We start from the raw sequence: 25,145 nt of genomic DNA, 5'->3' as shown, positions 1-25,145 counted from the left end.
CAGTAGAACCAGTGCCCCACCTCACAGCAGAGTGAACACAGCAGGATTCTCTCACAAGGAGCAAGACAGTACCCAGGGTCCATCTTCTGGAATATCAGCATCATCTCCACCCTGCAGTGCTGGCCAGATTCATCTTCCCAAATGTCTCATCACCTTGCTCAAAACTTGCAGTGGCTCCACGATGCCCACGGAACAAAATCTGGGCTCTTGACCACCATAACTCCACCCCATCCCACCCTTCTGACTTCTTCTCCCGCCGATTCCTCTCACTTTCCAAATTCAAACAAAGCTCACAGTTTCCTGTACTTGAAAACAGGCACAGCTCTGTGTAAAGTCCTTGTGAGCAGTAATCAGATCTTGTTCATCTTTAAACCTCCCAAAACATCAAGGACAACACCTTACACACAATGACATTTACTAACTATTTGTTGTTAAAGTGGATGAATCCCTCCTGGAGAACCCCCTGGGAGCAGCGGGTGGAGAGGAAAAGGCAGATGATGTGAACTACATGTTGTGATGGATAAAACTTAACATGAACAAGTCATAAACAAGCGGGGGGGGGGGGAATGACTGCAAAAAAGCATGCAAAACCCAAAAAGAATAATTTTACTATTTTCATGACGTTTTCCGGGTGAATCAAGTTAAGGACGTTAACAACTTTTGAGTTACATTTATTGAACACTTCATTCAAAAAAATCTTACAGAGCCAAGTCCTGTGAAAAGTTCTGCGGGGGATAAAGAGGATGAGGACGTGATCTCTGTCCTTAAACAAGTTACGGTGTAATGATGGAGGAGGCAGGAAGATGAACATCCAAGCCTAAAACCAGGCATCGCGTCACGAGGGTGACACTAGAGAAACAAATCAAAGATGGCAGAGCTTTCCACCACGCGCCCACGTTCCAGCACATCCCACGACGACTGAACACGAGCGCTCCACGCAGCTGGCTCTTGGTTCATTCTCTGCATCAGACTCACCCCCATCATTGCATTAACCTCACAGTAAATAGGATTTTATACAGAGGAGTTTTTGGGAAGGCATTTTAGGGGAGTTTTACTATCTTATGTAAAAGCCCAGGAGAGAGAACAATTTCAAAGAAGAGTGGGCATCTGACGTGGGCCTGGAAAGGTAGGGGATTCTCAGGCAGAAAGGAAGGAAAACCACTCCTAACAGGAGGAAAGATAACAGCAAAGGCAAGAGGGAAGAGCAGGGATGGCATGTTTGAACCTTCAGGAACACGGAGAAGCTGTGCCCAAGGAAAAATGGGCGGAGATGGCAGAGAAACAGCTGGAAGGCTCAGCGAAGCTTGGCCAGTTAACAGAGAGACGTTTGTCATTGCACCTAACAAGGGTCTCTGTTGACAGAGGAGGGGAAACACCCTGATACACCCCAGGGCACAGGCACACGTGGCCGAGTGCTCCCCACCTGCTGTCTGGTCCCTGCTCCTCGCTGGGAAACACAGCACATGAGCCCCGCTGGGGCTGAGGTCCTGCAGAGGGTCTGTGTGCAGACAGGAAGCAACGCATGGAGAACCAGGTCAACCATTACAGTTTGATTCATCCAACATTGATTGAGGGCCGGGTACGTGCAAGTCATTTCACTGGGCCCTCACATAACAGCACTCCAAAATGTATAACCAGGTCAAAAAGGCAGTCACAGATAATAAATGTAGAGCGTGATACACTGAAATATAACACAGAGATACCCAGGATCTGTGAATAAGACCTTCAAACTTTATCCCTACAATGAAGAGAAGAGCCCAGGAAATATCAATAACTGCTCTCAGCGCAGCTGTCAATCAAGCTGTCACGGCCTCTGTGCCTGATGGTGGAGCCATTTCCACCCTGGTGGTGCGGTGGGGATGCAGGTGGGAAGAAGCCCCAGCTGGTGCAGCCAGTACCGTCCCTCCCCCCAGCCCTACCATGGTCTTCCGTGGTGTCACTGGGAGAACATGGCCAAGTGCACCCCATGTCCTACCCCAACAGCCAGGCCCACTGCTGAGATGACAGGGGGAGCCAGTCACTCTTTGAGACATTGGGACGCCTTGTCCCAGACACGTCCACTGTGCTCAGGCGTTGTTGGGGGGCACCTTGCCATCTAACCTGAGTTTCTCATCCCTACTGAAGACAACCATCTCTATCTCCTTCCCACTTAACCTGTTCATAATAACTTCACTCTTTATAAACCAAATCAAAGCAAACAAGAGTACAAAAAATAGCTTTGTACCTGTGCATCACTTTCTCTTAGAAACATATGGCAGCATCTCAAAAAACAGGCCTGGTTATTATCAAAAGCACAATCTCGTCCTTCCTGCAATGTGTGTCTATGAATGAAATGCACGTGTCATTCTCAAACCTCCTGTTATCTCCTTGTAAGTGGGGCAGCTCATAGCTCTGTCCCATCCAACGGCTAACGGTCATTACCATCATCTTCTAAAATGTAAGTAGGAAAAATGTTCCAAATTCTCAATAACCCTGCCTGCCAAAAGCTTGCTCTGTGGTCAGAATAAAGCCTTTCCTTGCTAGTAAACACAGGAACGCATACACTGAAGGAAGTATTCAGGGCCACCAGGAACTCTGTCCCTGAAACGCCCCGGACCTGTCTGCTCCCATCAGACCAGAGAACTCTCCATCCACCAAGAGTGTAGGGCATTTTCAACCTTTCTTGGTTTTGCTCTTGCTGTTCATTTGACCAAAGATGCTCTGCTCACCCACTGGCCACCGGGTGACCCCGCCCTCTCCCTCCCGCCAGCTGGTGGGAAGGTGGGAAGTCGTGATGAAGCACCGCCCCATCTCTCTGGTCAAAGATGGAGTTTCTTCCTTTTCCCTCCCGTAGCCTTTTGCTGCTGTGCTTTATTAAGCACGTATTTCATTCTTTTTATTTGTTTCCCTGCTTGTCTCCCGAACTAAATGAAAAGCTCTGGGAGAACATGAAATTGTCAACGTCACATCTCCGCGGCTCGGGTGTCACCCCAGCAGTCCAGAAACGTCTGTGGAAGGAATTCATTTTTCTGAGAGTTGTATTTAAAATATCTGTTTGCACAGAGGGGTCTTCAACTTAGCTTCATCATCAAACTTCCTTATATAGTACTTGGGGCTCATTTTAAGGACTTTTTAGAAGCCTTGGCCACAAGTCTGGAAATATACATTTTTGCAACTCCTTTTTACCTATCTGTCTTATGTCAAAACACGGACATTATCTATCTTCCTCCCAATTATTTACAACTAACTCAGTTATAATTCACATGTTATTTTGTCAGGCTGTATTATTCAATAAAGACGAACTTCTCAAAAGGATTGAGTGAAGTGAAAAAACTTGAGCAGAACATAAAAGTAAACCAACAATAAATTGGCCACTGTGAAGCTGATATTTCACTGGGTTTCTTCATCTACTATGGCTCTTATAAGGACAAATCAGTGGTTTCTCATTCTGTTGATAATTCACAATAAATACACAAATGCTCCTATTCACCTTTTCCTCACAGACCTGTTATTACAGCAATATTTTTTTTTCATCCACTCAAGTAGTAGTATTGAGCCATTACTGAATATATTATGTTTCAATCCTCATGCTCCCAAAAGTTATTTTTAGGCCGCTTTTACTCACTTTTATCCTGAAACACCACTCAAGTGGTGCACCCTGGGGCCTTTCTTATGAGCCCCAAGTATTGAAGGAACTATGAGCGGTGCTACAAGTAATTCACTACCCTATTCAAGCACTGCTATGTTTTCCCTCGCACCAGAAATTTTGGGATTCGAAATAGAAAATAAAATTAATTCTTTACTCCTGAGTTTAACAAAACATACTAAGTACTTAATCCGGCCACAAGACCCTGGGCAGGTCACTTGATTTCTCCAGCTGTAAAAATGAAGGTGCAGGCTATACTCTCTAAGGAAACTTGCCAATTCTAGTATCCTGTGAGAAGGTTAAGTGTTTTTATTTCCCCATTTCCCCTTCCAATCTGATTTACTTCAGTCAGCGCAATTTAATTCCTCAGCACATGCTTCATCAGCTCTACAACATTTCGAACTTTGAAAAATGGCTGTGCCACGAGCTACACCTACTGTGATGAGAGAAATCTCTGAGTTTTCAGATCATACTAGTATGTCACTCTGGAACCCACAAAAAGAATGACTCAATTCTACGGCTCAACAACAACAACAAAAACAACCAACCAATTTACAAAATGGGCAAAGGACTGGAATAAATACGTCTCCAAAAAAGATAAGCAAATGGCGAAGAAACACACGAAAAGATGCCATTAGGAAAATGCAATCAAAACCACAATAAGAGACCGCCTCACACCAATTAGGGCAGCTATTATCAGAAAGGAAAGAAAAGAAATTTTGGTGAGGATATAGAGATTGGAACCCTTGTGCATTACAGATGGGAATGTAAAATGTTGCAGCCGCTGTAGAAAGCAGTTTAACCCAGAAGGTTCTACTAGAATTACCGTATGATCCTCTGTATTGAAAGAACTGAAAGCAGGGACTCAAACGGATACTTTTACAGCAGTGTTCATAGCAGCGTTATTCACAATAGCCAAATGGTAGTGACAACCCAAGTGCCCATCAACAGATGAATGGATAAATAAAATGTGGGACTATTACTCAGTCTTAAAAAGGAAGGACACTATGACACATGCTACAAACACAGGTGAACCTGGAAAACTTTCTGCTAAATGAAATAAACCAGACACAAAAGGACACATAGTGTCTGATGCCTACTTATATGAAGTACCTAGAACAGTCAGATTCATAGAGACAGAAGGTAGAGTGGTGGTTGCCCAGGCTGAAGGAGGATGGGTTACTGTTTCATGGGTACAGAGTTTCTGCTTGAGACAATGAAAAAAAAAGTTCTGAAGAGGGATGGGGTGATGGTTGCACAACACTGTAAAGGAACTTTTTGCCACTGGATTGTATACTTAAAGATGATTATAATGGCAAGTTTATGTCATGTAACTTTTACCACAATAAAAAAGAAAAAGAATGACAAGACATGCATTTATGAGTTCCCTACTTGCTGTCATTCCTTCCTTGAGGCCTGCCGTGGCCAAGGGTCATTCTTTATTTCCAGGTAACTTGGAGTATTTACTGACACCACACACACACACACACACACAGAGAAAAGAGCAGATTTTCAAAATTAAGTAAGAGCCGGTTTCCCCTTTGTGGCGATGTTATCTCAAGCCACGTGGGGACAAAGCCTCTCCTGGATAGCCTGTGAAGAGCTAGGTTCTCCCAGGACAAACCTCTGGGGGAGGACTCAGGGTCATCGCGTTTATCAGCAGCACTGCCAGCTCCAGAGTCTGCCGTCGGGGGAAGGGAAGCAGAAGGTGGAGATAACTATGGAGACTTAGCCACTTGAGGACAAAAGACACTAGGCAACCTCCGAATTCTCCGTGCCAGACTGAGAGCCGAGGGGGGAATGGTGGAGAAATAGCCATGACAACAAAACAGTTTGTTGTTTTATGCATATTATATGATTTACTAAGAATCTGTCCTTTACAAAATAAACTGTATATAATTGGCCAAAAAGTGTGCCACATGAGCTCTGTCGCTTCCTCTCCAGTCTGAGCCCGCCCTGGGTGGCCCAGGGCTGGGCGGAGAAGACCTCTAACAGGGATGCACACACCTAAGATCACTTCTGGACTGAGGTTCTGGTTGCCCAAACCCAGGCTCCCAACTGCAGGGAATGCAGATCATTTACCCACCCAACTCAAATCCAAGCTTTCTACCTTTTTACACGCACGCCGTCAGCGAGTAGTTAGCGCTGCGTACACCCCTGTTAAGTAAATGACTGACTGGGTGGATGATCCAAACTGTCCACTGTTTCAGTTTAGGGCCCATATCTACCCCATCTCCCTAACTGTGGCCCAGATGGCAACCTAACTTTGAAGAAAAGCAAAACAAAACGAACAAAAACAAACAAAAAAAGTCTTAATGCATTCAGAGCACCTGGAAGACAAATAAATAAATCCTCCCCTATATTTTAAACTCACCCTGACTTCCCAAATCAGTAGAACCACACCCAAAAGGGGAAATAGCAGTTCATCCACATTCCCTCCTGGGGGCCTCTCGACTTTCTTTCTCTAACAGTGAGAAAAAAGGGAAGCACCATGATCTGTGTCAGTCCTGGGGGGCACCTAGGACACCCCACATGCCCAGGGCGTCCTCTGGGGGCACCAGCCTCATGCCCGGCTTCTCTGTCCCCACTCATCCCTGAGGACCTTAACCTTCCAGGTCAGCTCAACAGTGCGCATGAGTTAAGTTTTCCCAGATGAACAGAGATCTCAACATCCCCCTAAAGAGTCAATAAAGATTTACCTTCAGGATTACGATTTTAAGGTGAGATTATACTTTCCTGTTCTTCTGTCAGTTGCAAATCCCCAAACTTACTAGAATTCACTTAAAACTAATCTACAGTGTTTTCATTGGAAGAAAGCAATCAGGAAAGCTCTGACCCACTGAGCAGCTGGGAGTTTCTTTGCTGAAGGTTTGGTTTAGTCTTTATTTTTCTAGCTGCTGGCCCTGCTAACATGATTCAGTGAAGGTCGTATTTAATCTCACAGAGAAAAGCTACCTAAGCAGTTCTTAGGTAGGCTTCAGTAAAAATAAATTGCCTGGGCTCTCTGGATAAGTCTGTTGCTTCCACCCAACAATTATGCTCAAGGAGAACAAATGAAGACAACTGTGAGATACCATACTTGATTTCAAAAGAATTTCCCTGCATATAGGTTATGGGCTGTGTTTGTTAATAACAAAGTTATCGTTAATAACTAACCCACTAAGAAAGTAGCAGCTCCCAAATGTATGCCACCAGTTTATCAGCACATGTAGCTTACTCACGCACACAGGGAGGCTTTCACTATCTGCAGTGGAATATAAATGTCAAAGGAATGGATTGATAAGATTTTTGTAAAGGCCTCGCTACAAAGGAGAAAAACCAAACAATTTTTTCACCTTCCGGATGTTGAACCTCTAATACAAAGTGACAAATCCTAATGCAAAGTGACAAATCCCAATGTTTATGTGCTCAGTACATATACCATTTAGCTTTCCAACACAAAGGCAATCTGGGCCATCCGTCCTGAGCTGAAATTCAGCCTTCGGAGCTCACCTTTGCTTTAGGGCTGAAAATCAAATCAACAAATATTTATCTAGTGCTGACCGCGCATCCCGTACTGGTGGGGAGTGCAGGGAAATATGGCCCAATCCCAGCTCTCAGCTGACTCAACCATGGAGGTGTTGTAACTGGGAAAATCCAGAGAACCAACAGTTTTCACAAGAGTTCAAGAGGGTGGAAGAGCTTCGAGAGGTTTGTGACTAATCACCCAAGGAATGGCATATCCGGTGTGTTGTTTCTGAAGAGACTCAGGGCAGTTTATCATTTCAGGCTGATGAGACCAGGTAAGGTTTGGTGGAGGGGGAGAGGCACAGGGAAATGCGGTGATAACCAAACCGACCACTCTCATTCTGCTTTCCTCTGGCCCTTTTAGGTTTAGTCCCTGGGTTACAACATTTCCCTGTATTTCTCTTCACACTTTGCTTCATTTCCTAATCCCGCACCATCTAATACGGCAGCCACCAGCCACACGGGCCAACTGCACACTTGAAACACCACCAGATGAATTAAGATGTACTGGAGGAAAAAAAAAAAAAAAAAGATGTACTGGAGGTATAAAAGACGCATTGCATTTTGAAGATTCAGTATGAAAAAAGAACATAAATGATCTCACTAATACTTCTATATTCACTACATGTTGAGAAGATAATATTTTGGACTCACTAGGCTAAATAAAATAAAATTAACTTCACTTACTTCTTTTTACTTTTCTGAAATGACTGCTAGAAAATTAAAAATTATACGTGTGGCTCACACGATATCTGTATTGGGCAGTGTCGTCCTAATCAATGCCTGTTTTTCTTTTGGCCATGCTTTAGCATTCTGCCTCTGAACTCCTGACAGTTATGCCAACCCTAGTTTCATAACAAATTCAAAAACATCTCCCGTGTCTATAAAGGGATTAAAACTAGTCTAAAATTTTTTTCAGACACAAATTAGGGATCTGGAGGCCTCTTCAGTTATGAAAAGGCAGAAGTCACACTTGATTGAGACATTAAGTCACTCTCCAACGGGGACTTGTAAAGACTGATGTGTGCGGAAAGTAAAACTTCCCCGGATTCCTCAGTGCTCCTGTGAAACAGCTTGGCCACTCGAGACAGAGGAATGCACCCAACAGAAAGTCAGTGAACATATGAGATACAAAGATAGGGAATGTTTGCAGTCCCTCCCCCCAGAAACGTTTTACTCTTCACCTACCACAAGAACTGCATCTTAGCCGTTAGTCTAAATTAATGGCTCTGATCCAGAAGGATAATCAAACTTCTCTCATCTCCTCAAAAGGCCCAGATGGTTACAGGGTGGACTAGGCCCCTGGGTTAATTTCACAAGGTGCCAGGAAGACCTATCTCTCTAAGCATGTACATTTCAAAAGGGATGAAGCCCAGAACGTAGGGACACCTGTGGTGGGAAAAGCCTTACGTTCCAAACTGTTGGGATGAAAATCCTGGATCCTTTCCATCCCAACTCAAAGGAGCAAAGGTGTGTGTCCTTCCTTCCCTCTCCCTCCTTTGGCTCTGACATCGTCTAAGGAATGTGACCCACACTCACGTTCCATCAGTTTTCATAGCCTCGCCTGAGGGTCTAGGTAAGGGGGACCAACACTGTAACGTCTCTCTGGCTGTTGATCTGGTTGTAAAGATCAATAAGAACTTTCTCCTCCGATTCCGGTGTCTGGTGCTTCTGCAGTATTCACGTACATGAAGGACGTATCTGCCAAGTGGGGTAGCAGCCCACACTCCCCACAGTTCTTGACGAAACAGTATATCCCAGCGTCACCAAGGGACCATCAGTCTCAGTGTCCTCATGTAGTAAGAGCTGAATCGAGACAGTGGCGTCTCTTAGCGCTGGCGGGGAAAGCCCTGGCTCCGCGCATCAAGGTGGAAAGGGCCCGAGAACGGCCAAGTTCACACACAACATTCTCGTCAGCAACATCCAGTTTACTCATCCTCATCTTACGTTTACCAGAGGTGAGGTCAGAGGGAACACTTTAGAGTCATCTTGAGAATATTGTTCTGCTTATGAAAGTAATTACGCTGTTGTATTAAATTTGGAAAATACAAGGGTTTCAAGGGGGAAAAAAAGCCAAATATCTATAATCTCATCAACCAAATGTTTCCTTCCAGTTTTTTTTTTAAATGATGTGGATACAAACACACACACACGTTTTAAAAAATAAAATTAGGCTCACAATTGAATATTCTCTTTTTCTTCACTCAACATACACCACAGACATCTCCCCACCATTAAATGCAAAAACATGAACGTCATCAGCTATCTAAAACTCAGTGCTGGCTGGGCCGTAATTCACGTCAGTGTGCTCCTATTGTGGGTATTTAGGTTGTTTCCAAGTTTTCACGATAACAAAAGCTAACAGTAAACATCCTTGTACATAAATCTTTGCCCGATTTCTGGCTACTGCATGTGTGTAGGTTCCTAGGAGTGGAGTTACTGGAATAGAGAGGTCAACATTTTTAAGAGTCTAAGTGGACACCACCAAACTGAATTCCAGAGTGTTTATTTCAAAGTGCCATCCCCTGACTACAATATGACAAGCTTAGCTTCAAAGTCAGTGACCTGCAGCACCAGTCATGGCACCCACGGTTCAGCCTCAACATGTGCCTTCTGTTCCTTAGGGGAGCACAGTATTGGCCGATTCTATTTTCCTGATTCCGATTTACCTCTACAACCTGGCAAAAATAAAACAGCAGCAAGGAAGACCAGCATGAAGGAGGGAAGAGAGCCTAACAGAGCTACTCCAGGATTGTGGACCCATTTCATCAACGTGGACCTTCCTCAGGGGGCCCCGGTTGCCTCCCGTTGAGATGGAGTCTGAGGCCTGAGGCGGGGGCACCCGTCCCTCCTTCCTCCCCGGCTCTAGCACTACGACCACCAGGGTGGCTTCAACCCCGCCCCAGTGACCAGCCTCACGACCTCCTGCTGGCTTGTGTGCAGCTGGCTGATGCTCAGTCATTTTCCCATCAGACTCCATCTCACCCCCAGGTAAAAAGGCCGAGCTCCAAAGCTGGAAATGGAGGGTCCTCCAGTGACTCGTCCTGTAGTTACTAGCAATTAACTACCCACCTTGTTCTCCCTACCTCCAGAAGGCCTTCAGTGACATTTGTGGCAGAAAGAAAATCTGCCCACCTGCATGCCTCTTCTCCCGCTCCTACTCCAAATTTGAGGAGGCACTGTTTCACTCTCTACCTTATTCTCTTTTTCATCTCCTCACCCCCAACTCTCACCTTCCAATGCCGACCCCATTCTGGTCCACCACCCCGCTCACCCACTAACAACACCCTTTCCCGGTGCCAGGAAGCTCTCGTCCACCACTGTAATTTTTCTCATCATCTTCAATAACTCTAGGGTAAGGAGAACAAAAAAGTTCTCTTCAAATAACATGTTAAATATGACTTGAAACAAAGCAATGTAATGCCGTTCCTTCTCACGCAAAATGTCAACCTCATGAGGTAGGAAATTCAAGAGGATCTAAGCTTATGGGGCCAGGACAGTGTATTCTGCCTATAAAGTATTTCTTTGGCTCCTATAAACACCTGACATCCGTAAGCTCAATAAGAACAAACTAAATTGGAAGCTCATATTTCCTCTGATCACATTAGGTGTTCAAGTATCAAATGCTTCCACACAGATAGCAACAGATTGCGAAGGATGCCTGAAAAGAAATTATTTATGAAAATGACAGAGCAAGTAGTTAACTCCAAAAAATATTTAATAAGAACTGGACAGGCTGATATCACACACAAAAAACCCTAAATCAAGACAGTTTGTTGAACTAAACTGGTCTTGCCCTTGAGATAAAAGTGCTTAGAATCCATTCACCAGAAATAAGGGTACATACAGCCTTCTGTTTCTCATAAACAGTGGGACTACCAGGCATGCGCGCAGGGCATGGGACAGACAAGACATCTTTTGCTTGACTGTTGTTCTTTCTTGCTTATCGAAGCTGAATACTAAATTGATAAAGGGGAACATAAGCCAAAACAGAAAAAAAAAAAAAAAAAAACCCATGACTCTTTATGGCCTTCCTAGACAGAGACATACTCATAAAACAAAGTCTTTCTTGCCTCTTCAGAATGGAAAATTCAAAGTATCACAACCGTAACACCGATCCCATTTTTGCAGAGCCCACAGAGAGGGACCAGATTCCCTAGTCAAAGCACTGCCTAAAAGGTGGATAACAAGTTCCATCCGCCTGCTTTCCCACACAGCCTGGCCTCTGAGCCAACGAGAAAACGGAAAGATACAGCCCTGGGAGGACATCCTTGACTAAGCGGTTCTGCACCTTTGCTCTGACCCACATACCTGAGGGTCCGCTGGTGAACATCGGAGGTGTTCTTACAATGGGAGTGGGAGAAGCGAGGAGAGAAGGGGGCTGCAGATGGTCTGAAATCTGATTTTTCTGTGTTGTTTCTAAAAGCCCCCTCCCCTCGATGATTCGGATACACACATAATAAGTCCCATCCCTCAGAGATGATAAAACTATGCAGCCTCATTTCACAGATGTGAAAACTAAGGTCCAGAAAGGGGAAGTGATTGGTGAGTCAATAAAAGAGCTGAAAGTCAACTCCGGGCCTCTGGACTCGAGTTCACGCACCTTCCACCACCCAGAGCCTGTACATAGCTAGTTTTCAACAAATACGTAATAAATAAATCAAGTCCCGATGTTTGCATTCATTTAACAAAATAATTGTCTGGGTTACTGCAATAGTTCCTATGCTAGGGTCTTCGGATCTCTAGCAGAACTCAGAGTTACTGATCGGAGTGGGAAGGTGGTAGCTGGTTGCAGAACCTCAGAAAGCCCAAGAGGACTATCAGTTTATCTAAAAAAACGGCTGCCCAGGCTGTCTACAACGTCGAGTTTCTCTACTTTGGGCTGGAATCAGATCAACTAAATTTGACGATGGTAGTTCTCTTAAGTCAATCAGGAGTTCTAACTGCAAGTCTTACGTGTTTCTGAATAATAAAAATGGGCATATGAAGTCTTCCTAACTAAACCCAATCTGTTTCAGAGACAGTTTGTCAAGAGATGGAGCTGGTGAGGGGGGAAATCATTGTTAAAGGATCGTTGAAGGGAAAACGCTGGCAACTATGAGTTCTCTGGACAGGTCACAGCTCAACTTTGGGCGCCTGTGGGTTTGGTTTCCTGCCTGTGTATTTCCCTTGGTATGGTATATAAAATTTCGGCTTCAGGTTTAAATCTAGACCCTATAGATAAGTTATCATTCTTCGTTGAAAAAAATCGAGATTTAATCAAATCGCACTCCCGTTCCCACCAGCCACCCCCACTGTGAGGGGCTACTGCTTCACCCTGCCTTGGGCAGACATTAGAACCAAAGATTGATCAGACTCTGGCCAAAAGTAGGGCACAAATGGGGCAAATAGGGACAGAAAGCCCTAACTTCCTAGCCCTGTGTGGGAAGGAACATGGTACCTCATACAGACCAAAAGAAGAACTGATTTTATTATTAACAATAACTGACATTCCACAGCAATTTGTTATTTTTATATAATTCTTTATATATTTTATATTATGTATTATGAATCTATACTACATATTCCTTTATTTTCACATATATTGTCACATATCCTTTTCACATATATAGTGCTGGGTACGTAGTACGCATTTAGTAAATGCAAGTTAACTGAGTCCCTTTAATGATGTTATAGGAAAAACTAAAATCAGTTAAGGGTATACTTGTAATAACAGACAATGAATTGAAGATTCTGCAGCAATGATGAAGAAAATTCAGATTAAAGCACAGTGAGCTTGGGAAGGTTTTTCCCCAATGAAAAGAGGGAAAATAACATTGGTCCAATAATTTTTATTTCCGTATCATTTGGTCTCCATGGACACCATCCAACTTCTCTTCTGACAGAAAAAAGACTCACTGACAATATCATATTTCACTGTTAAATGCTTTACATTAAATAGCTATTCCCTGTTTAATTCCTTACCAGTATCTATATACTCAGAACAAGTAAAATCCCATCTTGCTGAAAATTCTATATGAGAAAGTCAGTGTTTAATCCACAGTCATGATTCCCTGGCTTTTCAAGTTAAGAGTAATCTGACAGAATTCTCAAAGTGAATGCCTTACACACTTGTAGACTGCTATAATTTATGCAACATTCTTTCATAACAGTATCTCATTTGTTCCCCAAAGCAACCCTATTAGATATACAGTTAAGTATTATTAGCACCTTCCATAGACCTCACCCTAAAAGGTAATTACTGTTTTTATTTTTCAGTCGGGTATTGTCAGCTCACCAAGTAGAATACAATTTCCCTAGGGGGTAAGGAAATTGTCTTCCTGTCCCCAGCTGACCCACAGGGCCTAGCACTGTGTCTGGGACATGGTGAATGTTCTAAGAATAGTTATTAAATGAATAATGTCCCTTATCTGCCTTAAGCCTTTTTTGGTCTGAAGCACATAACCAAACCATGTCCCAGATACCCCATTTAGAATTCAGTGGTCTGTTCTCTATCAAAAGGAAATTGTGTGAAAATGCTTTAAAAACAATGAAGCTTATATGCTATAATTCCAAGAATAAAAGTACAGTGTCTTTGGAAACATGAGAAAATCGATATGCATCGAATGTTAAACATCCAAAGTTTCAAATTTTCCACTACTAAGTTTAAAAATCTTTAAGTAGTTTGGTATACTGAATATTTGCCTAATAAAGTACTTGGGAAAGCAGAGGAAAGTTGGGTTATGGTTTACTGAGCCGTCAGGACTTTTGTTTGCCATAACTGGCTTCCAATTTAACTACAAACACTTTTCATTATGGTAACATTTTCATGAAATATGCAAAATTATCTCTAACTTTTGAAGGTCAAAAGAAAAAACCCAACTCTTTGAGAATGAAATATGTAAATGTTTAATATTAAGAAGCAGTTATAAAACATAACAGACAAGAACTCTTGGATCTAAGAGACCAAAATCTAACTTCTTACACAACAGGCTAAGTTATAAATTATAATCATTCACTAATTACAGTGAAATTCTGGACTTCGCCCCATCAATCAATAGATGTTCCAAGGTTACCCCTTAAAAATGCCAGGTTAAGTTCTAAATATCCCATCTGCTGAAGTTTCCTTAGAAAATACACGGTTTTTGTTAAATTTCTATTTCCACCCTTTCCCCTTCCAAAAAAGGAATGATGGGGGCTGGAGGGAGGACTAGAAAATCCTGAATCTTTGTGCATGAAGTTAAACAGGGGTCGCCCTGCAGGTTGTGGTAAGAAGCGTGCATCAGCCTGAGGTCAAGATCATCCACCTTGCTGTCCTTCAGTCTGGCCACCAGACCCCTGTCTGCACCTGCCCTTAAGCACCAAAAAAGCGCAGGCTTTTAAGTTGCAACGTTCCAATGCAGTCGGTCTGAAAACTAATAAATGAATGCAGGCTTGATGGCAACCTTGGTGATTCCTGAAAATCCACAACAGGAAATGTAACTATCCTCCACCCTCCCTCGCCATTCATCAAAAGCACACCCAGCCACAGCAACAGGGAGGCCAGCGGCAGAAGGCAAATGCCAGTACTTTCCCTCAAGTAGAAAGATTGCATTTTCTTAACCAAGGACAGAGAGCACGACCCACTGCCCACACTGAAGACAGGAGGGTGAAGAGCAAGGGAGAGGGTAAAATGCCCCCAAGTTCCAAACACTATGCTATGGCGGTAAAAACGACTGAAAGCCACGCCGCTAGTATGTGGCAACCTCGACTGCCAGTTCCAGGGGTCACATTTACAGCCGATGACCAGGGGTCCTGCCCGCACCGACTGGCTCGGGCGCCTCGCCTGGTGCCCGGAAGACTTGTTTCTGCGCCCGGCTCTTGCTGCCAGCCTCCTTCCCTCTTCTGCCGCTCTAAAGGGGCAAGGGGGTGAGGGCGGCCAACGCGGCCATACCTGGGGCCCAAACAGACATGTCGGTGCGTCCTGGGAGGGGGATGAGTTACATGCTGAAAGCCCTTCGAACTTGGAAGGGCTGCCCGATCCCCTCTCGGGGCCGGCTCCCAGGCCGTAGCGCCGACAGCGGGCGGGCGCCACGATCGGCCACGGCGGGCATCGCTCGGTGGGCGAGCCCGGCCCGGGAGGCGGAAAGGAAGTGGCGGCCGCGGCTTTGCACCAACCACGTTCGGCCAGCGGGCGAATGCCACTCGGCGCCCCAAGCGGGGTCGGAGGGCGCGGGGCGGGCACTCGCGTCCCCACCCCGGCGCCGCCGCCCGCGCCCCCGGACCCCTAGGGGACGCCGACCCCGGGGCCTGCCAGCAGGGCGCCGCTAGGTCCCCGGAGGCTCCCCGCCCCCACCTCGCCCGCTCCGTAGCCAAGGCGGGTCAGGCCCAGCGCGCGAGGCCGGCCCGGGGGCGCCCGCGGGGACCCGGAGGCGCCCGGCGCTAGGCCGCGGCCGGGGCCGCTGACCCCTGGGCGCGGCGCCCTCCCGGGACGCGCCGCCCGAACCCCCCGCGCGCCGGGACAAGTGCAGTGACAAAGCCCCAGGGCCAGGCCCGGCGCTGGCCGGCGGGAAGGAGGACGCGGCGTCCCTCCCAGGCGGTGGCGGCGACGGCCCAGCCCCCAGGAAGCCGGGCGCGCCGGCCAGGCCCCGCGCCCAGCCCCGCTCCGAGCCCGCCCGCCGGCCCTGGCCGCTGGCACCCGACGCCCACGACCCTTCCCCGAGCCTGGCGGGCGGGCGATCCCCGGGACCGCCGCCGGGCGCTCCATCAAGTTTCCTTGGCCGCGGCGGGAGGCACCTCTCCCGGCCCCGGGTGCGGGGCGCAGGCTGCTGGCGGACGGCGCGTTTCTGCCTATTTACGCCAGAGGCTGCCTGGAGAGAGGCACCGCCGCTGGGCACCGAGAAGGACCCGCTCTCCTCCTTCGGATCTGGTGGCGACGGTTTCTGTAAACACTCACACGCACACACATGCACACGGTAATTTTGTTTTAAAAGGAGGCCCGACTCCAGCGGACCTGCACCCCCACACACAACACCTGGGGCGCAGAATCACACAGAGCAGGTCTGTGTCCATGGAGCCACCTCTCCGCATCTGCAAATCCAAAAGTGAAATTAAACCTCCACCAACCTCCTCCTCCTCCTCCTCCTCCCTCTCTACCTCCTCCTCCTCCTTGCAGCCTCAGCAGCCCAAGTAGCAGGAGCAGCAGCAGCAGAACCTGCTTCCCCTAAAATCAGATGATCCATAATAGCGCTGACTGTTCCTCCAAAAATCAGTATTAATATTCATGAACCTCAGCATTTTCCGTCTGCAAAACATCGTGTCAAACCATCAGGACGCGCACACACATATCCCCTCCAGTCCTCATAAACATGCCCTCGAGAAAAACATACACGCACAGTCACAACTATTATTTGAAAAATGTTACCTCTCAGTGTGCTTTTTCACGCTATCAATACAATTCCGCAAGGCTTAAGTGTTGCTAGGGTGTGTGAAATGGAAATGAAAGCCCGTCAGTTGAATAATCGCAGGAGCAAAACTAAAAGTTACTCCCCGGCTTGCCTGAGAACAGTCCAGATCGAAAGCAAAACAAGGAGAGGAAACTGCGAAGCGCTGAGGCTGGAAATCCCCCCACCCCCCGCCCTCCAGCCTGCCTCGTTCCCTCCCTCCCTCGCTCCCCACTCCGCCCTCCTCCCTCCGCCCTTCCTCCCCAGTGTTTGTTTCGAGCTTGTGCAACCCGGAGGTGGAGGCGGAGGGAGGGCGCGAGCGGCCGGGCCGGGAGGTGCGGAAGTTCGCCGCCGCCGTTCATTGGCAGGCAGCGCCGCTTTCATCATTTCTCTGAAAAGTCAATTTCATTTTCACTTCCCCACGTCGCGGCAGCGGGCGCAACAAGCGTCTGCTCGTGAGTCTGCTGCTCGCACACCCGGGCGCTCACACTCGCCGCGTGAACACTTGAGTGGGGGCCCGGGGGGTCCGGCCAGAAGCTGGTAGCAGTAGGAGAGGAAGGCAGGTACCCACCTGACTCTCCATCTTTAGGGTTACCTGAAGGTGGGGAAGGAGGGAGGAGGAGGGCGTATCGGGGAAGCAAAGCTCTTGCCATCCAGTTGGTGGGGCAGGTGTAAGCGGTGTTTAGAGCCTCTGTTTTCTGAGTGAATAAAAAGTCACTTTGTATCACTGCCCACTTCAAAGGAACAAAAGGAGCAATTCACTGACAAGAGCATTACTTGGATATTAGTGCAATAACTGGGCCAAGTGATGCGTCCTTAACTTTATTTGACCCCTTATCAGTAGTTGAAGGTGCAACCATCTGAGAGGCCGCTGTCATTTGGGACACCGCCTGGAGCTCCGTTTGGGTCCTGGGCGATAAGGAAGGCCTTCCTTTAGTAAGTCAACAGCAGCGTTCTCCCAGACTGAGTCCGCTACAGAAGTAACCTTCCTGCAGGAAGAGATGGACAAGGGTGAGAGCGGATTTTCCTACAGGATGTCTTAATGTGTGGCTGGTCCAGGAGAGAGGTTTTAGAGTATAGTACTTCCAGCCAGGTTCAGACTTAGCCTCTCTAACCTACTAGCTGGGCATCTTCGGTCATATTGCTTAACCCAAGGCCTCAGTATTCAATGCCTTGAAATGAGAATAAGTGACAGAATGCAAGAATACAGGTGCAGCACCTGTCACCTTCAAGATGTGTTAGCTCAAACTAATACAATTCACTTGGGACCTGCTGCTTTTGGGTCCCTTGCTTTAAAGTAGATTCTCACCTTATACCTGTTTCTCCCCATGCCCCGTTCCCCCCCCATCCCGCCCCAATGCAGTCTCATTGGCCTTCTCCCAAACTTCTCTGCCCAACACAGGAAGTCCCTTCCCGGAAGGCCATAGCTACTCGTATGTAAACACTTCTAAAAACATAACTCCAGGAGGAGGGTATAGCTCAGTGGTAGAGTGTGTGCTTTACATGCACCAGGTCCTGGGTTCAATCCCAGTACCTCCATTAAAAATAAAGAAATAAACAGGAAAGCTAATTACCTCCTGCCCTTTGAAATGTTTTTAAAATATATAACTCCAGGATTTAGTTCTATGGACTAGAAACAGAAGTATCCAAACATGCACATGTGGTGAGGCGATAGCTGAGGGTTCAGGATTCTGTTTTGTGGCTGTGGTTTCAGAAATAGATCTCACATACATCATTATTTCTTATACCCTCTCATATGATACTATTTGACACAGCACTCACCTTCTTATTTCATAAAGCAATGACCATTACAATTAAAGTAACTATACACAAACTCTGTAGGACAGTTGTCACTCTACCCGCCCACGGACTCAAGTTAAAAACTCGGTAGTCCTTAATGTTTTCCTTCACAACACACATCCTACTGGCCTATTGGTGTTGATCCCAAATATCTCTGGACCTTGCCCCTTCTGCATCCCCTTTGCATCACATTCATTCAGGTATTGCAGTGGTCTCGGACCTGGGCTTCTAATTTCAACTCCTCTAGGTTAACAGCCACACTACTGTCCAAGTTAAGTAGAAAATTAACTTCAGGTGAAGCACAATTTCAATCCTAACCCTGCCCCTCAAAAACCTCCCTGCACCCTTCAGAATAAAGTCCATATTATTTGACATAACACAGAAAGTCTGTTATATCTGGCATCAGACTTCTTTTCCAGCCTCATCTCCTGTGCCCCACAAGCCCTCTGCCCCTCCCTTGTCAAACCAGCTGCCATTCTTTTTTGTAAAACAACAGAGCTATCCTCTTGTTCGTTGTTTTATCCTTAGCATGGTGCCCAGCACAGAGGCATTCAATTACTTGTGAATTCATAGTTCCTTGCCTTTTGTTCTTATAAACTATTTTAGACTTTAACAGAATATTTTAATCTTTTAATATAAATGTAATCTAGTTATTGTACTGTATGCTGAAAGTACAGAAAAGTCGAAAGAAGATGGCAATCTTACCAGTAAGAAATAGACATGGTGATATTTTATGTATTTCCTTCTAGTAATTTTTCTAAAGGGCCATTTCCAGTCCTAATTCGCTCAGCATCTCTGTATCATTTAATAATTCCCATCATGCTGCCTGATGCCTGTGTGACATCCTTCTGTTTTATTTCTTGGCTGATTCCTCTTCTGCTGCCATCCCCCTAAATTATGGTGTTTCTAGACATTCTATCCTCAACCCTCCTACTCTCTCATTCAACATCCTTTCTGAGTGCTCTCACCCACACGAAAAGCTTCAGCTATCACTATTTGGTGATAACTCCAAAATCTCTAACTTCTGAGCTTGGGATGCATTTACCTCCTATATGTTCCTCAGGCACAACAAATTACATACATCCAAAACTAAACTCATAACCTCTTTCCCTACCCCCTTGTCTCTGTCACTTCATTAACCAGCCAGGAAACTGGGAGGCAACACTAACTCCCAGCTTTCCTGAGCCTCTCCCCAAAGCACAGGTCTTATTTCCAATTTCCAGGCATCTAAACTCATAAGCATGGAATGCATTTCACTCTGTTCTTACACCCTTGAAAACATGTCAGTGCAGACCCTAAACACAAATATGACCCTAAAATCCACACGGTATTGATAGTCAAGAAATATTTCTTAGCCTTCTGACGCATATAGTCATAAATCTCTGTGGAAAATGGATCAATATCGCAAAATATAATAACCTTTTTGAAAATTTCTGGAAAAAATAACCTTTGCCATACCAAAGAAATCCAGCCACCTTGGTCTAAAGCAAAAGATGTTTGAGCAATCTTGTAGAATAAAACTAGAGTGAGCTGCTGAGTGAGGTGTGTCTGTGTTTCACCTGTGGAATGGAACATCCAAAAAGAAGATCTACCTGGATGCATTAGAACTCATTTCTTTTCAAGGGAATTGAGAAAGAACAATGATTACTTGGCCATGTAGCAACTGATCTCTCCATGAATGAAATTTAAAGATACACTCAAGGTTAGCCCTTTTCAAATGGGTTTTTACATTTATTTTCTTAATAAATAAGAATAGTTTGAGAAAATAATCATTCAAGTAAATGTTTATTAAGTGTCTAAGAGCTTTTCTTGTGAACAAAACAAAGGAAAATCTCTGCCTTCCAAGACGTTTCCTCACAGTCTAGTAAATTAGAATGTTAATTTCTATTGTATCATCCCAGGAATGGCACCGACATCACTTCCATCTAAAATCAGTCTTTAGACCTGTACGTTCCACTTAAGAATGTAGAACATGATGGTGTACTAACTAAAGGGTTAAGTATGTATAGCTGCAATTAAATCAGTGATCCATCACCATTTGCTCAGTTTATGCCCTAATTTTCCCCACAGTATCTCTGGGTATCACTTCCATCTTGGCCACCAAGGTTCTCTTCCATGCTGCTATAATTCAGCAGAGGTTATAAAATCATGGAAAATGAGTTCCATACTTACCAGAGCAGTTGGCCAATATAAAGCCATAGATTATAGTTCTGCATTGCAAAAATATCGTGAAGTCCGCGTTGAATAAACATATAGTCACATTAGATTTTAATGGAGACAGTAGAGCTGTGAAGATGTTGAAAAAGCCATCAAAGTCCAAGGATCACAGACATCAAGTTGGAGAAATTCTTGACTATTACCTCATGTAATTGTTTCTTCCATTTTACTAGAAACTCTGAAATGAGGTTCATTTTGTTGCAATTATTCTCTGAAAATCATGAATTTAAATTGAGAAACATGTTGCCCAATCCTTAATAATAAATATTAATTTTGTCCTGTTCATCTGATGAAGGGGAGAAATATTCTTTAAAAGTACCAGGATATGTGTGTGTGTGTGTGTGTGTGAGAGAGAGAGAAGGGGGTGGGGGAGAAATAAGGTTTTTTTCTTGTCCAAAAGGAAGGCTTTCAACTTTGAAAACTTCATAAATTATTTTTGCTATAATTTCTCTACTTCATCCCATATGGCTTTGAAATATTTATTATTTCTCTAAGGTGATAAACTATAAAGTAGTGCTTTTAAAGTCAGAAGGAAAAAGTGTCTATAGCTTTGCCCTGAGGTTCTTTAGAAAGAATTACTATAATAGTTTCAAGTATTAAAAATATTTTAAACACAAAATAAATTTCAAAGTTGTAACGTAAATTCAGCAAACCACATGATTCACTGGGTCTGAATATTTGAAGACCTTTTTATTACAGCTTCCACCATTTCTTTATAAGCTCCTTGCTCACAGCCTGTGAACCTTGATGACGTTCAGTCTGTTCTCTTTCTCCTCAAACTCCTGAGCACCTTGAATAATACACCTTATTCTATTTGAAACTATTTGGAAATTTGCCAATCAGAAAGACAGAAGAGTGTCCTAAAACAAAGGATTGAGAGTATTTTTAAATACTCTCACTTTCTCAAAAAGCTTCATCTCCACTACATCCAAAGGGTGATGACAGTTCAGACATACAGTTCTTAGTGCTGCCTCCTTCGCCCTTGATGCAACCCCGAGACATTTCCCAGCTGTGCTCCAGGCCCCCTGAGGGTCGCTATGAAGGCAGTCAGAAGAAGACAAGCCCCTGCTCTCGTGGAATTTACGTTCTAGTGGGGGTGATGTCAACAGACAAACAAGCAAACCAATAAAATAGTTGCAGATCTGTATTCATGTTCTGAAGGAAACAAACAGGAGCTTTGATAGAAAATACTGGAGGAATCTAGGCTGTCAAGGAATGTTCCTCTGAGAAAATGACATTTAAGCCAAGACTTGGAGAAGGAGAGGTTACTGTAGAGTTTCCTGGGGCTGCTGTAACAAAGGACCACAAATTAGGTGGCTGAAAAAAGAGAAATGTATGTCTCACAGTTCTGGAAGGTAGAAGTCCAAGATCCAGGTGTCTACGGGATTGGTTCCTTCTGAGGGTTGTGAGGGAAGGATCTGTTCCTTGCCTCCTAGCTCCTGCTGGCTGGCCCGCAATCCTGGGCATTCTGTGGCTTGTAGAAGCAACATCCCATCTCTGCCTTCCTCTTAGCATGGTGTTCTCCCTGGATTGCATCTGTATCCAGGCTTCCCCATTTTATAGGGACACTAGTCTCATTGGATTAGTGGCCCATCCTACTCCAATATGACCTCACCCTAATTAATGACATCTGCAAAGACATTCTGAGCTGCTGGGCATTAGGATTCCAATATATGAATTTTGAGAGGGACACACTTCAACACATAACAGATATCAGTTATGTGATGACTCCCCAGGGAGGGAGGAAAAGTGGAGACAAAGGCCTAAGAAGCAAAGGAGTCTGGCATATTCTGGAAACCAAAGAAAGTGAATGTGACTGAAGAGTTGTGACTGAGGGTGAGAAGGACACAGGCAGAGGTCAGGTGGGGAGAGGCCAGATCAAGGAGCTAAGATCTAAGATTAGCTAAGATCTATTCTAAGATCAATGGAAAGATTTTGAAGGGTTCTGTGATTTTAAAAAGTCACGCTATAAACTTCCCAACTGTCTCCTCAACACCAACGAAATGCAAGGATTTCTCAATTTGTGCATTTCTTAGAAGAATTTGCAACTGTTCTTTCACGCCCCTCAGTTCATTACATGATGAATTTGTTGAGGAAACAACTCACTGATGATATTTTGAAACAGTTTAATCTTTTTTCATTTCTTTTTTGTATTTATAAGTTAAAGTATTTATTTGCCTTTAATTTTCTGATTTTCATCTCTACAAATAAATGAAGTAAATTTTTACTTTCCTTTTTTTACCCCACCCCTCATCAAAACTTTCCTTAAAAAAAAAAAAAAGATCTGTTTTTTTTTTAATACAACTGTGGATTCCAGGAACACGCTAGTTTCCTCAGACTGTTTTGAGTGAACAATGCTAATTTTCAGAGATTGTGTCACCCTAAGATCAACATTCATTCCAAAGTTTAATGGTTTTCAGTGTATTTCATTTTTTTGATTTCTAAAAATGTTCAGATTTTTTTCTGTCAGAAACTCCTTGTGTGTAATAAATAGTTTCCACAAAAGTGAATTTTTGTTGGCAGAACAATCAGCACAGGTAAAACTTCGCCATTTGCCTTGGATGTTTGTCATTAGAAAGCAAATACTGGTTTCAACAGCCCATCACATCTTTTCCCAATGTCCAGCTGTGGCGCTGGGTTTTAGCACCGCTCCTCTCCTGACAATCAAAAAAGGGCCACTTCTTCCCTTTGATGTACTGAGGTTCTGAATAAGATTTCATCTGGGGAAAAGTTTCTGTTGCTTAAAAAAAAATGGAACAAAGATTAAACAGCCAAAGATGGCTGTTAGTTTTGGTTCATTTTTCTATAATTGGAGATAAGAAAGAAAACACTACAAACCAGGAGTGAAGAACCTTAAGACTGAAGGAGAGAAAGAAATACGGAGACTACGGAACAGAAGCCTGAAGAAGGGCTGATGTGGTTGGGTCCATGCTGGGGAGCCAGGCAGAGCCAGCCTCGTTAAAGGGACCAACATTCTAGGTTCATCCTCACTTAAGATGCTCAAATTGTCTCCATATTTCCTTGTTTTTGTTTCCTGTCTTGATGAGAACTTTTCATCTTTTCAGGGATGCAGAACCAACAGAATCCTGACCACTTGTTTCACAACATATGCAGCTGATGTCATGTTTTTATGATGCTTTTGGACAAGCCTTTCCCTCACTGAGAACTTGGAGGAACATTACCCTAACCCTGTCATCTTTCAAAAGGCTCACAAATATTTTACCACATACACACCTGTGTTAGTATTTTTCCTTATGATGACATTAAGTCTGATAGTAGGAAATATATATGCTCCATTGAGGATAAGAGGAAAACAAGGTTTTATATGTACAATAAGATCACCCCAAAGATGTTCATATAAATAAGGCTAAAAGGAACTACATCAAAACATTAATAGCAGTTGTCTTTCAGCGATGGAACTATGGGTGATTTTTTTCCTATTGAAAAATTAGTATTTTAAGAATAGATTTTCCTTTCATTAATGTAAAATATTAAATATATTTTTATAAGCAATTTCAGAAAATTATTTGACATGGTTATGATTTTTATATAAATGACTTGTAAGTTTTAGCTAGTTTCTTCTACAAGACTTCAAAAGAGAAAGCACTGATTAATACATCTTATATTTTACACTACATTCTCCTAAGAATTTTTAAATCTAAGTTACAGAGAAGATAATTTTTCCTACAAGTACTATACAGTTTCTTAGTCTTTTATTTTATCAAAATATTCATTTAAAAATACATTTGTGTTTTATCTTAGCAGTTCAAATATTGACTCTCCAAAGGAATATATAAAAACAAACTTATAAATGAACCTGTGTCCAGATCAATGGCCATTAATAAGTGATAAATCCCATGATCATTATTAATATTTAAATAAGCTTTGGCTTTGATTCACATCATATTTTAAATATGCTCTTTGAAAAAGATGGAGAATTAAGAGAAATCTCTAACAACTGAAGAATCTTTTCTACTTGTGAAGTTTCATTTGTATGCAAGAGTATTACTATATTCTTAGCAATTGAATTCAAATTCTTAGATCTCAAACATGAATGAGGACTCTGAGAAAAATATCGATCTTTTAAGTTAATTTTTTTTCTTTTTTGCCTGTCTTCTTCCTGGCACTTTCACATTTAGTCATTATATTTCCGATTTTGTTTCCTCAGGCTTCTATATATACAAGCAGAATTGCAGAAAGGGAGGGAAACCAACTCATCCGAGGGCAGTGAAAGAAGGGACCTCTCTCTCCCTCTCTCTCCCTCTCTCTCTTTCACACACACACACACACACACACACACACACACACACACACACACACACACACACACACACACAGTGAGAGGAGGGTTCTCTGCATACAGAAACTCAAGTCAGAACATTTTCCCCATAGAAATAATAAGAAACTATCATGCTACAAATATATGGTTTTCCTTCATTATGGGTTAAAATAAAAAATAAGAGTTTGTGGGCTGACCCGGGAATGTACCACTTTATAACACTGTACACATGAGAAACTTTCCTTCTGAAATCTAATTAGCTGTTTTGAAAAGAAACTAGGAGAGCACAGTGGATTGTGTGGGTCTGGGGCGGCCC

General features: G+C 44.0%; 1 protein-coding gene and 1 non-coding gene across 3 annotated transcripts in view; one reads left to right on the top strand and one right to left on the bottom strand.

The window, feature by feature from the left end:
• The window catches only part of IRF2 (interferon regulatory factor 2), a 125,634-nt gene that overhangs the window by 61,634 nt on the left and 38,855 nt on the right, over positions 1-25,145 (bottom strand). Inside the window, exon 1 of one of the 2 annotated variants that reach the window (XM_032468639.1) lies at positions 16,515-16,698. The exons of the other annotated variant lie outside the window; for it this stretch is intronic. The gene's annotated coding sequence lies outside the window, so the exon portion shown is untranslated. Of the gene's footprint in view, positions 1-16,514; positions 16,699-25,145 lie in introns of those variants that run through there. 2 annotated transcript variants of the gene reach the window in all.
• Positions 18,002-18,072, top strand: TRNAV-UAC. The gene has a single exon. It is a non-coding gene; the product is annotated as a tRNA-Val (tRNA).

This window comes from Camelus ferus, chromosome 26 (genome assembly GCF_009834535.1).
Source record: "Camelus ferus isolate YT-003-E chromosome 26, BCGSAC_Cfer_1.0, whole genome shotgun sequence".
NCBI lineage: Eukaryota > Metazoa > Chordata > Mammalia > Artiodactyla > Camelidae > Camelus > Camelus ferus.
The sequence above is the reverse complement of the archived record's forward strand: the minus strand, read 5'-3'. Positions and strand labels throughout refer to the sequence as shown.